At 53.0% G+C, this 13,214-nt stretch overlaps 1 protein-coding gene across 9 annotated transcripts in view; it reads left to right on the forward strand.

Moving 5' to 3' along the window:
- Nfatc2 (nuclear factor of activated T cells 2) overlaps window positions 1-13,214 on the forward strand; it is a 118,540-nt gene that overhangs the window by 48,025 nt on the left and 57,301 nt on the right. The window lies entirely within an intron of this gene.

The raw sequence follows: 13,214 nt of genomic DNA on the forward strand, positions 1-13,214 counted from the left end.
AGCCAGGCTGGAGCTCCTGGGGGTGAGGACTCCAAGGGGTGCTGGCCCAGGTGACTTGGTAAACATTAGCCACCTTTTCTGTTCTTTGCAGACAGGGTCTTGTGCTATATAGGACAGCTCAGGCTGTCCTTGAGCTTAGAGCAGTCCTCCTGTCTCAGCTCTTCCGCACCAGTACTGGGATTGCATATGTGAGCTACTGTGTCTCCGCCTGCCTGCCCCTCCCTTTTTCTCTGTCAAATGCTGTGCTGAGGTCTTCTCCCACCTGACTCTTAGATGGGCAGAGCATGGCAGTGGGCTGGGCCTTACAAGACCCAGCCATGCTCACCTGACTGAAGGGGAAAGGATCAGGCTGTAGTAGGTCCCTCCCGTATCTCCGTGAGGTGGCTGTGCGTGAACTGGCTGGTTACGTTTCTGGCCCCCCTTCTGTGCTTGACCATCTCTGTACTGCAGTGTCAATCTCCTTCCACAGAGGAATGGTGTAATCGGAGGCAAGAGAGGCAGTCATGTCCCTCTCTCTGCTCCACAGGCAGGGGAATGACTCGTAGTTGGAGACAAGCCCCGTGAGAGCAGGCAGGCTCCTCTCCATCTCCAACCCCCAGTGTCCACCCCATGGACATACCCTGCAGCAGGAGAGACCCCAGAGAGACAGACAGCCTGGGAAGAGTGCCACCACCAGCTTCTGAAACGTGCACTAACTGTTCTGTCAGGCGGGTTTCTCTCGTAGCCCCTCTCTACCCTTCCTCCCAGTCCATGGCGGGCTACCCACCCCCTCATCTTGCAGTCACAGCTCAGTGGCAGAGCCGTCTAGCCATTCCGTGCAGGTTTGCTGAGCACCCCAGTGCAAGCTGGGCAGGTTTCCGAACTCTCTTGGGGATGAGCCACTGGCCTCTAGGATAGCAGCTCCCCGCTGCGTGTAGCTCCCACTGTGTGCGGCCCCTACTGTGTGCAGCTCCACAGCCCCAGATAGACTCAAGTGCAGCACTTTCCCAGACGGATACCCAACCTGGTGTTCTACAAACTGGTAGAGGCGACGTTAACTAATGTGTCAGTCAACATTTTCACCCGATCATAATCAATGACACTTTTATCATTGCTATAAAAAAGTATGATACTTGTTCGCTTATTTTATGCATATGTATGTATGTCTGTGGGAGTACACACATGCCTCGTGTGGAGGTCAGAGGTCAGCTTATAGGAGGTGGTTCTCTCTTCTCCATGTGGGTTCTGCGTATTGAACTCAGGTCTTCAGGCTTGGCTGCAAACCCCTTTCCCTGTTAGCCATCTCCCTGGCCCTGGCACCTCTGTTTTGTGAACACCTTTGATCTGCAACTGGTCACCCTGTTCCCAGGAGTGGCAGGAGGTTCCTTTTGCAATAACCTCTACACCTAAAGATAGGAAATAAATGTTAAAGATTAAATAATCACCACTCCAGTTAAAGACCACAGTCATGGCTAGAGACTGACTGACATCTGGGGATTGAGGTCCTGGATGTTTGTGGGTGAACTGGGTGAACTTTGACCCTGCTGTCAAGGCAACAGTCACTAAATGGGCTGGGGAGCTAAACCAAAGCCTGGTTGTTGTCTTCCCAGTTGTGTGATCTTGAGCAAATTGCCTCTGCTCTCTGTGCTTCTCTCTCTTATGTAAATTAACAATGCCCCTCTTTGGGGTTTCTCTGGGGACCTAGTGAGTTGACAGAAGGCAGCCCTTCCTAGGCCCTCAGTATGTGACTAGCTGCTGCTGTTATTACGGTTAATTATAGACCCCACCGCTGTACACATTTTCCCCCAGCACGGCTCTTCTGGTGGCGAGACACTGCTCAGCAAACATTAGTTGCCTTGAATTTTAAATCATCACAAAGCTGCCAGGCTTGGCACTGCAGCACCAGGAAAAAGCAATTCGGAAACCAGACAGAAAGTAAGCAGGGATTTTATTCCCAGTGAGCACCACCGTCACCTCTGTGAGGGTCAAACAGCCACCTTCTCCCCACCACCCACCCCTCTGGGAGAAGTTCCAGTGAGGAAGGTAGTAAGGAGATGGGGGTCGATTCCAGCTCTGGAGCCTATGATGCTTTTTATGGCAGCATGCTTCTGGGGGACTCTCAGTCTGGCTTTACAGGGGGAGCAGTTTAAAGAAGGCTTTTGTGGGCTTCTGGCTCAGTTGGTAGAGAACTGGCCTAGCATACTCGAGGCTCTGGGTCCAATCCTCACTCAGCATGGCAGAAACTAGGGATAGTGCTCCATGTGCCCATAATCATAGCACTTGGGAGCTAGAGGCAGGAAGATCAGGAGTTCAAAGTCATCCTTGTCTACATAGTGAGTCAGGGGCCAGCCTGGGCTGTGTGAGACCTTTCTCAAAATCAGAATCAAAATGAAACTAAAATCCCTTCGTAGAGCAGATGTGCACAGGTGTGTGCTGGCATCCATGGTCTGTACAGAGACAGCACTCAGGCACCTGCTCTGTCTGTGCACCTTGGGTGTCTTTTGAGTAGAAGCCCCCTCAACCTAGAGGACATGTTGCCATGGTGATGAGTCTTTCAGCTGGGCTTAGGTTTGGCTGCTTTGATCAAAAACCCCAAACCACAGCTGGTTAGATACCCAAGAAGACATAGCCAGTCTAGTGCTGGGCAGTCCCAAGGACTATGACATCATCAGGGCCCTTCTTCTGCCGATGGTCACCTCATGGGACCTAATCACCTGCTGCAGCTGTAGCCGTAACGCTCACAGTCCACGCAATGGAAGGGAGGTGGTGTAGAGGGCTCTACTCCTCATTGTTGGTCAGCTCCCATCAGGAATCGTGTGACAGACAAGGCATCCACACGTGTCTGCTGAGACCTCGCCAAAGTGGTAACACAGCCACCTTCACCTGTGAAGAAAGCCGAGCAGGATAGAGCCGTAGCTTGGTCATGGCTGCTGCTGTTGCACAGAATCTGATTGTCAGGAGGGGGTGACGCCTGGCCCAATGGATGATTTTAAAGGTACAGGCAATGTCTTTTTTTAGACTAAGGTTGTACTGATTTTCCACAGCTCAGGGTCTAGAGAGGGCCCTGGTAGGCATGCAGAAGGACAGGCTTAGGGAAGATCCCGGGGATGGGCGGCTCTGGGACCTTTGGGAGTCTTCTCTGTGTAGGAGTATACCCCCTACCCCTGCCTTCCCTAAAGAGAGTGCATTGGTCAAGCAAGAACCGGAGCTGTGCCCCGACCCCCTCATCTATAAAACCCACAAAGAGAAGAGTTCTCGTCGATCTGTACTTGGCGGGTGGAGCCGGGCTGGGGGACCACACCCTTGCAGGGACGTGCTCATTTAGGAAGAACTGAATGATGACAAGAAATCAGACTGGGGTTGGTCCAGGCAGGCATCTTCCTCGGCACTGTGGGTGCAAAGGCCCTGAGGCGGGGAGGGGGGCAGAGATGTTTCAGAAATAGCGTGAGCTGCATGTGGCTGCCTTTGGTAGGGAATGGGAGAGGAACGGTGGTGGACAGAGCATGGCATTCAAGTTGGTTCTCTGTTCACAACACAGCCACTGGCCAGTTTAAAGCAGGGAATCACGTGATCTCATTGACTTTAAGAAGCTCCTCTGGAGGCTGTGGAGACTTTCTTGAGAACAGAGGCATGGAAAGAGAGATGCTCTGTGGGGCCAGGGCAGCGGCCAGGGCAGTGGTGGGGTGGCCGAGTCGGGGAGAAGGCAGGCAGGATAGCACAAGGGCTCTGCCCGGTGAGGGGCTATCTCTCCAGCAGTCTTCTCCACACATTTGCTCTCACTAGGAGGATGATGTGCCCCAAAGGCCATTTGACAGCATCTCAAGATATTTTGTTTATCACAGCTGGGGAAGGCTCATTGGCCCCTAATGTGTCAGGAAACGCACAATGCTGCCAAACTTGGACCTGTGCCCCACAAGAGAGGGTAACTGGTCCCAGCGATGAGGCCGAGAAGTCCTCACAGGCCCTAAGCGGGGCTTGGATAATCCGCTGTCTCCAGCTGCCATGGCTTCACAGTGTTCCTCAGAGCTCCATGCTGAACGCTGCATCCTCCATGCTGCACTGTTGGAAAGTAACACTTGGGTGAAGGAATCCGTCCCTCCCAGTCACACAGATCCCTTAGGAGTGGGTTCTTGTGGAAAGCAAGCCTTTTGCCTGTCTCACCTTGCAAATTGCCTGTCACCTTGGGCCAGGGGTTTAGCAGTCAGATACGGGATTTGACAGCCCCTCAGCCTTGGACTTCCTGGCTACCGAGGAGCAAGAATCTCCGAATAAAACAGACGGCCACTAGTGAATCACCCAGCAGGGCAGCGGTCCTTTCCTCTCGGTGCCTGTCTCTGCTGAATGAAGGAGTGAATGAACTGAGCTGCCTCCAGTGGAGTGGTGACTCACACCAGCCAGCCCCCAGCCTCCATCCCCGGTGAATGAACGCCAGGCCACAGCGCCCTATAAGAACTAGCTCCTTGTTCCAGGCTGATGCGATCTGTTGATCTTCCAGTGGCCCCACCTTGCCAGGTCTGCGACACAAGCGTCTCGGCCCGTCTAGCCAGCTCCAGAGAGCTGTGCCCTGTGCAGGGCCCTCCAAAAACCCACCCTTTGCAACCCAAGAAATTGGATCTTAAAATCCCAGAATAGAGTACAGAACGTTACACATCACGTCTGCCTCCTTTTTTTTTTTTTTTTTTCTTTTTCTCTATTTCCCTCCTGTGGCAAAAATGAGTCAGAATTATTGGTCCAGCTCCAGAGAGACCTGCCTGGCCATTTGGTGGGGGTAGGGGGCAAAGAATGGGGGCATCTCACCTTAAGTGTAGTGGGGTGCCAGCTGGCTCAGCTCTGGCTTACATTTCAAGAGTCCTGCCCTCTGCTACTCCAGCAGCTTGGGAGGAATCTTCCAGCTTTCATTGTAACGAGAGACGAGAGGCCAGCTCTTATGACTCGCCCAGATGTCCCATCTTTGGTGAAGCGTTTATGTGGAGCTGGGAGGGGCTGTGTCATTGGGTTCGGGGGTACAGAGTTGTCAGGGACTATGCTGCAGGAACTCAGCCCTTCTCCTGGGAGCATGCTCAGACGCTTGCACGGTGTCCTCTTTGTTTCTTTGAAGGGGACGAGTTGGAGAAAGGGTTTTGCTTTGTAGCCCACATTGGTTTTGAACTCCTGCTTTGTTTTTCCAGAGTGCTGGGGTTATGGGCATGGGTCATGACACCTGGCTTTCATGGGGTTCCTGAAAGCTCTCTTCATCCCTCAGTTTACCCTTCAGGGATGTGTCCTCTTCTTCTTGGCTTGTCAGAGTCCAGGCAGCCTGTGCAGACAGTTGTCACCTTGTCCCTTCAATGTCAGGCCAGGACCCTGCATGAGAGAGCACTAGAGGGTCGTGATTGAAGGGTGCCTCCCCAACCTGTCTGGCCTTTTGGTGACCATGTGGGCTTTGGGCATGGTTTGGCCTCCCTTTCCCTCATCACTTCCAGGGGCTGCCAGGTGGCTGTCTTTTCAACTCAGGCTCAAGGTTGTAAACTTCATTTTTCCAGCCTTAAGTTTGACTCGTCTCCTGACTCCTGGTGTAATTGGCTTGGTATGATATGTCTCTTTCACGGGGAGACACATTCCTGCAGACCGGCCCGAAGAGCAGGGAATTTAGTTAAGAGTCTGCAAACGTGGGGACTCTCCCAGACGTGAATAAGCCTCTTCTCAGGGCTTTGGGAAGATGAGTCATTCCCTGTTTTAGTCAAGAATAGCCACCGCGCTCCACACAGGGTCCATCTGCTCAGTCATTCAGCAGTTGCCTGGTGCACATCTTCTGGTGCCAGGTGCCCCCCAAAGCGCTGGGGTAGAGATGGGCAAGCTTTAAGTAAGTGAACTCATAATTAAAAGTTGCTGCTGCCAGGATGGGGCTAAGCCGTGCGATGCCCAGACCCCCCCTGCGTTAGCCAGGCTCCTCAGAGAAGGCCCTGTGCTCTGCTTAGCTTTCCCTGGTGGCGTCACACAGCGTACAGTCATCTGAGAGGAAAGCCTCCACTGAGGAATCGCCTCAGTCAGACTGGCCTGTGGGTGTATCTGCTGGTGATTGTCTTGATTGTTAATCTTCGTAGTAGGACCCAGCCCCACTGACGGTGGCACCATTCCCTAGGTGGGTGGTCCTGACCTGTTTAAGGAAGCTAGCTGAGCAGAAGCGGGTCTGTGAGTCAGCAGGCAGTCTCCTCCGTGCCTCCTTGGCTAACTCGCTGGATAGCTGTAATGCTGTGTGGAATAGCTAGTGGGGACTCACCTCCAGGTGCCTGCCTTAACTTCCTTCAGTGCTGGACTGTATAAGCCAATGAACTCTTTCCTCCCCTGTGTTGCTTTTGGTTAGAGCACTTTATCACAGCAACAGAAATAAAGCAAGGAACCTCTCCATCTGGGTGGATCCTGAAGGGTGGAGGAAGAGGTGGGGACAGCCGTGGGAAGGCCCAGAGGAAGAACACAGGAGTCTGTGGGAAGAATGTGTACAAAGGCCCCAGGGTAAGAGAAACTCAACCTGTTTAAGGAGCTGCAAAGAGGTCGGGTGTTTGGGCCAGGACACGGGGAGCCGGAAGCTGGGGGTGGCAGCCAAGACTGGGCCACCACAGGCTTCTGCGGGCTGCACCCAGGTCTCAGATTTTCTTCCAAATATACCTGAAGAGCATCACCTTTTAGGACTTAGGGATGATGGTCTTGAAGTTTATGGAGACCAGAGGCAATGACATTTGATAGCCCAGAGCCTCCCAGCCATCGCTGGAGTAGGAGTTTGAGGAGAATGGCACAGGTGTTGAGTGTCACCAGCTCCACCCTGAGCCCTTTCATACAGATGAGGAAACTGAGACCAGGAGATGAAAATGCTTTCTGACCTCACCACCATGGGAACCAGGGTCTTGGCAATAAACTTATGCAGATGGCTACCCACAAGTCAACGCTTCCTGGACCCTGCCGGCTCTAGTCAAGGAGAAGCACAGAAAGCAGGCGGGGGAAAGATAGGTTTGACTTTAAAACAACACAAACCCAAGGGCGCCCAGAGATTGCCTCCCAGAAGGCTTGCAGGCTGAGCCCCACCTCGGCCCGGAGGACAGCTGGTCAAGAGGAGGCTGGAAGGATATGTAGAGATATTCCCTGCATCAGGAGGCTCCTGGGAGCTGTGTACAGCAGGGCAAGGGAGCCGCCTCTGGCCTGAGCCCCATGAGGCTCACATACCCTGCTCAGGGGCTCCACTGTTCATGGACATGGTGATTGGCAGCAAATCTTGCCGCCTTGGGCTGCCAGCCCCCACCCATGCTCCCTGTGCCCCGGAATCTGCTTCTAATTTCCTTGAGTGTGAGAGATGTAGAATGACTCCACTCTTAATTTAGAATATGAAAGAAAAACTGACATGGGCTGTTTTTGAGCCCAGGCAGACGATCTCATTCTCTTTTCCACATTCCCGGCCCCATTTGAAAATGTACCCCCTTCCTGGAGCCCCCCTTTCCCAGGGTCTCCATTCAGCCTCAGCGTGTCATGGTCTGTGGCGCCCATTGTCCATCGGGGGTGGACACCGTTCCTGTTTTCATTGTACTCTGGACACGCTGTCTCCCCTGCTGGGAACAGGGCAGGGCAGGTACCAGCTGTCCAACCAGCCCGGTCCTGCCCATGCTGAGTGAGATGCATTGTGGGACACAATAGTCGCTGTAGCCAGGCCAGTTATTATTATTATGTTTTCTAGATATAAAAAAGGAAGGGCTGGGGAGGCAGCAGCCACAGGCCCCCACCTGCTTCCGCCTGCTACCCTGACCACACCTGAGCTCCGAGGGGGTGTTCTAGACTGTGGGCAAGCTGTGGAGGATGAGAGAGGACAGCTAAGCTGCCACCCTCGGGGACATCGTCCTAGTGGTAGAGGCAAGGAGGTGAAATGAACACACCCTGCCATGGGAGGCTGTGATGGATGCAGGTGGGTGGTGGGTGAGGTTGACGCCAGGCGTGTGGGTAGAGAATGTCGAGGGTGTGGCGCCCTGTGGGGTGGGGTCGAGAGCAGTGAGGGCCAGCCCTGGGCCTGCAGGGACAGCCATCCCAGCAGAGGAAGAGGTTAGCATGGAGGTCCTGGGAGAGCGTTTGCCCTGCTTGTTCCAAGATCACTGTGGCTGTGCAGAAGGAGAGAGAATGTGGGGAAGGGGGCTTCACACAACCTTGGATCACCATGAAGACTTTGCCTCTACATTTGTGTGTGTGTGTATGGTGTGAATGTATGTATGGTGTGTGTGTGGTATGTGTGTGCGTATGTATGTATGTATGTATGTATATGCATGCATACATACATACGTGTTTCTGTGTAGTCGGGTTAGCATTTAAACATGAGGACAAAATGGAGTGATATCCTTCAGGAGCCAGCTGCCTTGCTGTTTGAGACAGGCTCTTTCACCGGCCCGGTGCTTGCTGATTACGTGGGCTGGCCAGAGCACCCCAGGGATCTACCCATCTGCCTCTCCAGCTCTGAGTTACAAGCACTCTCTAACGTTGCACCCGGCTTTTCTAAACTGTGAGTTCTTGGTATTAAACTCAGGTCCTCATGCTTGCTCAGCAGGATTGTGTGTCTCCTCAGCCAAAGACTGTTTTTTGTTGGGAGTGAGATGTCTGTTCTTGAGAGATTCGAGTGGAAGGGTAGCAGGCTCTGGCCGAAGGTAGTGGAGGTAATTCTAGCCACCACCATGGGATAGATGAGACGGAAGGAAGGCAGCCAGCAGCTTCTTTGATCTGAGAACCAGGTGGCAGCCCTGACTGGCATTTAGGAATTTAGATGGGCAGGACCCTGAGGCAATCCAATGGGAGCGAAGCAAAAGAGGCTCCATTGGAAGGTAGCGTTCACCAACTGAGTATTCAGGGCTTGATGGGAGGTAGGGCAGAGAGTGCCTGGTGTGTGAGTGTGTGTGTCTGTGTGTGTCTGTCTGTCTGTGTATCTGTGTGTGTGTGTGTCAGTCTGTCTGCCTGCCTGCTCCAGTGTGCGCATGTGAACTAAGGGTGGAGTGAGGTTAGGGTGGCAGATACGAGCTTTGACTTCCACATCCAAAATGAAGCTCTGAACTGGGGTCTGTCTGTGTTGGTAAAAATCTCCTGCCCACGAGCCCCATGGCCCAGGCCTGTAATAAAACAGCCTCGGGGGCCTCCCCTCCAGCGCGCAAGCTTTGAGGACGGCACCGTCTTCCTAATAGCCCAGATTCAACACACACAAAAATGCTACTTAACATTGTTCACATTTGATTTGAGGCAAATTCAAAACAGTTCCGTTGGCTGGGCGCCAGTTTGAAAATCAACCCCACGCTGCAGGGCTGAGTCATCCGGCTCTCAGCACAGATGTGGTCCTTCGACGTACGCCAGCGCCGCCTGGGACTTCTCAGCTCGATGGCACCGCAAAAGCACTAAGAAGGCCCTTGATGGGGGACTTTGAACTGGAGCTTGGATCTCTCCTCAGGCTGGCAGTGTGTGCCCCCGTCCTCTCTTGATGCTGGCCAGCGGGGGTGAGGGGCAGGTGTCAGCTGTACCCTGGCTCCATGTGGACGAGCCCGGGGCCTGGTGGAGTCCGTATGCCCGGTGCATCTGCCCTTGACACTCCGTTCACCTTCTCTGACCTTCCTGTTAGGAAGCACTCTCTCTACACAGCCATTTGGTGCCTCAGGAAACAAGAAACAGTATGAGAGAGTGGTCGCGTGGAATCATTGGATGAAGTGATCTGCAAAACACAACCCCCAACATGTGGATCTGTGTACCTAGGAGAAAGGCCGAACAGGGCCCACATCGTCGGCCGTGTAAGAGAAAGTGCTTCAGAGATCCGTGGAGCGGAATGGCAGCTGTGATTGATAATACAGTGTACATTTTAAAGTTGCCAAGAGGCTCCCAGCACTTGGCAGGTGAAGGCAGGAGGATCGGGAGTTCAAAGCCAGCCTCTGCTGCATAGCCAGCCTGGATTATATGAAACCCAATCTTACCACAGAGCAAAAGGAGGACCCCCACCCCTCACTCACACACATGCACACGGCCTCAGCTTGCCAGGACTGTGGGCAAATGATTCATCTTCGCTTTCATCTACGGCAGGGTCACTGCTTTCCCCCACGCACTGTTCTACCAGCAGCTACTGCAAGAACATGCATTCATCCAGCGGGATGCTAAGTTTCCTTGGCTTGTGCTGGGCTGGTTCGTGCAGGAGCTGCTACAGGAACAAGTGAAGGATGGTTTTCAAAAACTCTCCCTCCTCTGATCCGATTTTGAAGTAGCCGAGTGAGCAAGGCAAGGGCCGGCTGGATTAATAACCCCACGTGCCCTTGCCTGCAGCTTGCTGGTCCTGTCAGCTAATGGGAAAGTGTAGGACGGGGCCACATTAGTCTGCAGAATGGCCGTGCATAACCCATGCACTAAAGCCCTTGCGTACAAGCACACTCTATCCCAGACCTGTTAGTCCCTGGGGTGGCACAGGCAGTAGAAGTGCTGGCCCCCGGGAGGGGAGCCTCCTTCCCACCACGGCCACAGGAGAGTTCCATCTAGTCATGGGTGAGAGGTGGCCTTGCCGCCCCAGGCCACCCACAAGACCTCTCCTTTGGAGAAGCTGGGAATGACAACCGTAGAACTCAGTGACTACAGTCTCTCTGCGGTAAGGACAATAAGGAGTTTGAAACACAGTCTGAGAAGATGGATTGGGTTTTGTGAGACCCTTGTCACTCCCTCTTGGGAGAAGGGGGTTGAGTGGCCACACATTGCCCTTCTCAGACCTGCAAGGAGAACCATGGGGACAGGAGGGCCCTGGACACAGTGAGGGAAGGGGGTTCTGTTCTCATACAAGGAAGGCCTTTTTTTTTTTTTAAACCTAGCTATTCCTCTTGCCATGGCCCCATGCCTGTGGCTGTTGGGCTACCCTTGGGTGGCAGGGGGTCAGGATCCCATATTTGGCTGCCCCTGCTTGTTTGGGGTTTGCCCTTTCACCTTTTTCTGGCTCATCTGTTGGGGTCTATAGCTGGACCATCAGTGCTGTCCTCTGCTGAGTCCAAGGCTCATTATTTCACGGTACCTGTATGAGGTCTGGTACTTCGTGGAGGCCATCCAATGAACCTTTACAAAGGGTGTGGGAGATGGGAGGCAAGCACACCCCTCATTAATTGGAGCATCGAGCCACTATTCTAGACTCCCCCGGCTCTTAAGAAGTGGGCTGCAGTTGACATGCGTGCGGCTTTGAAGCTAGGGAGAGCCCTGCTCTGTCTATTGCAACAGGCCTCCCCATCAGCCAGAGGGCTTCTTTCCATTCCCAGAGGCTCTCGTGGCTTCTGAAAAGGGGAGGGTGATACCCCTTTTGTACATGTGGAAGGGAGGATCATGAGAGTTTACATGAGTGTGGAGGTCAGAGGTCAATGCTGGGTGCCATCCTCAGTTGCAGCTCATGGTGAAAACTGCCTCCCACCAAATATGGCACACTCAGTGGCTCACACGCCTCCTGCATCACTACTGAAGATGGCCAGTCATCACTTGCTTTGCAGATGAAGAAACAAAGGCTTGCTAAGGCTGAACAGTGTGCCCAGTCAACACGGGCATATGTCAACTTGTGGGTTTTGTTTTGTTTTCCGGAAAAGAAAAACAGTGAAACTCTGCATCTGGACCGAGACAATGGCTTATGCAAAGGCCCTGAGGTCAGAAATGAGTTTGGTGTGTTGAGTCTGCAGGAGGAATCAAAAGCCTGTCAGGGTGGAGGGAGAAGGCAGGGCTGGGCTGAGGTTGGGTTTGGAGAAATTCAGGCGGCAGCTAAGTTGGGACTTTAGTCTGAGGCCACAGGAAGTCCTCAGAGGGTTGTAAGCTGGGGAGTGCCCAGATCTGATTTGCATTTTTAAAAGATTACTCAACTACTCTCCGAAAAACTAGAGAGGCGAGCGGTGCATTGACAGATGCTCAAGTGAGAGGCAGTGTTATGGCGGCTTGGTTTGGAGTGCCAACAAGGGTGGGGGCGGAGTGGCTGGGCTTGATTAGCACATGTTGCCCAGATGTTGCCCATCTGTCCTTCGCTGGGCAGTTCTGCTCTTGTCACGGGAAGAGGAAGCAGCCTGGCACTCACACACACTGCCAGCCCGCCGGCCTTTCTTCTGGCACCGTGGGCCGTGTTTACCACCTCTCATGAACCAGGGAAGCCAATGAGGAAACACGCTTATCTTGATCCCCACGCAAAGCCCTCACAACAAGGAACAGTTTTCTCGCAGTGCAGCCTTCCTTCTGTTTGATCTGTGCTTTGACTTGCAGTTCACCTTCCCTAGAGGCTGCCGCTCCTGTCAGTGCTGTGGGTGTCAGCCTGGCAGGCAGGCCATCCTTCATTCCGGCTCCTGTGCCCACCTGTCTCTGTGTGGCTTCTAGCAGGGACACTAGGGCCTACACCAGTCAAGAGGCTGTTTGTTCACAGCCTTCCCTGGGTGTGTCTCCTGCATGCATGAGGATTCTCAGGGCTGTATATTGACCCGGGTATGACTGGCTCACAGCGTGTCTATTGTCACATTTGTGTGTATGTTTATTGACTGCAGCTCCAAAGCTCTTAATGACAGTGACACTAAGTTGGGGGCGGCTGGTGGAGGTGTGGACATCCTTCAAGAGTCTAGATATTCCACGGGCTGACCTTTTGTCTGCCTAGCACGACAAGGGTGTTCTTGGGGTCCTTGTGTGATTTTTGACTTGATTGGCTGCTCTTTCTTTCTTTTTTGAAAATCAATCTGTGCCAATTGGGACAGTATCATGTGAAAAGTTAAGTTCTGACTATAGACCTTCTCATGGGACCTTGATGGCCTCTGGTGACAAGGGCTGTGTGCGTGGTCTCCAGGTCATTTCCACCCTCCCCCTTCCTCCTCCCTTACCTTCCTCTTTGGGACAGGGTTTCTCTGTGTAGCCCTGGCTGTCCTGAAACTCTGTAGATCAAGCTGGCTTCGAACTCAGAGATCCACTTGCCTCTGCCTCCCGAGTGCTGGGATCAAAGGCGTGAGCTACCACCTCTCTCTTTCTCGATAAATGCTGGAGTTGTGCTTTTTGCCATGCTTATTTTCATGTTGTTCTGTTCTTCTCTAACATTTTATTTTTATTCTCGTGTGTTATATGCACTAATTAGTTTCCTTATGGCCTCTTCATACCTATACAGTGTATTTTTTTCGTGTCCACCCTTGTTCCTTCCTTCCACTCTTCTCTCCATTTAGTTCCCCTCCGGCTTTCGTGTCTCTTTATTTATTTGTTTGTTTGGGTGACCCAGTTGG

The sequence above is a fragment of the Meriones unguiculatus genome, chromosome 4 (assembly GCF_030254825.1).
Source record: "Meriones unguiculatus strain TT.TT164.6M chromosome 4, Bangor_MerUng_6.1, whole genome shotgun sequence".
NCBI lineage: Eukaryota > Metazoa > Chordata > Mammalia > Rodentia > Muridae > Meriones > Meriones unguiculatus.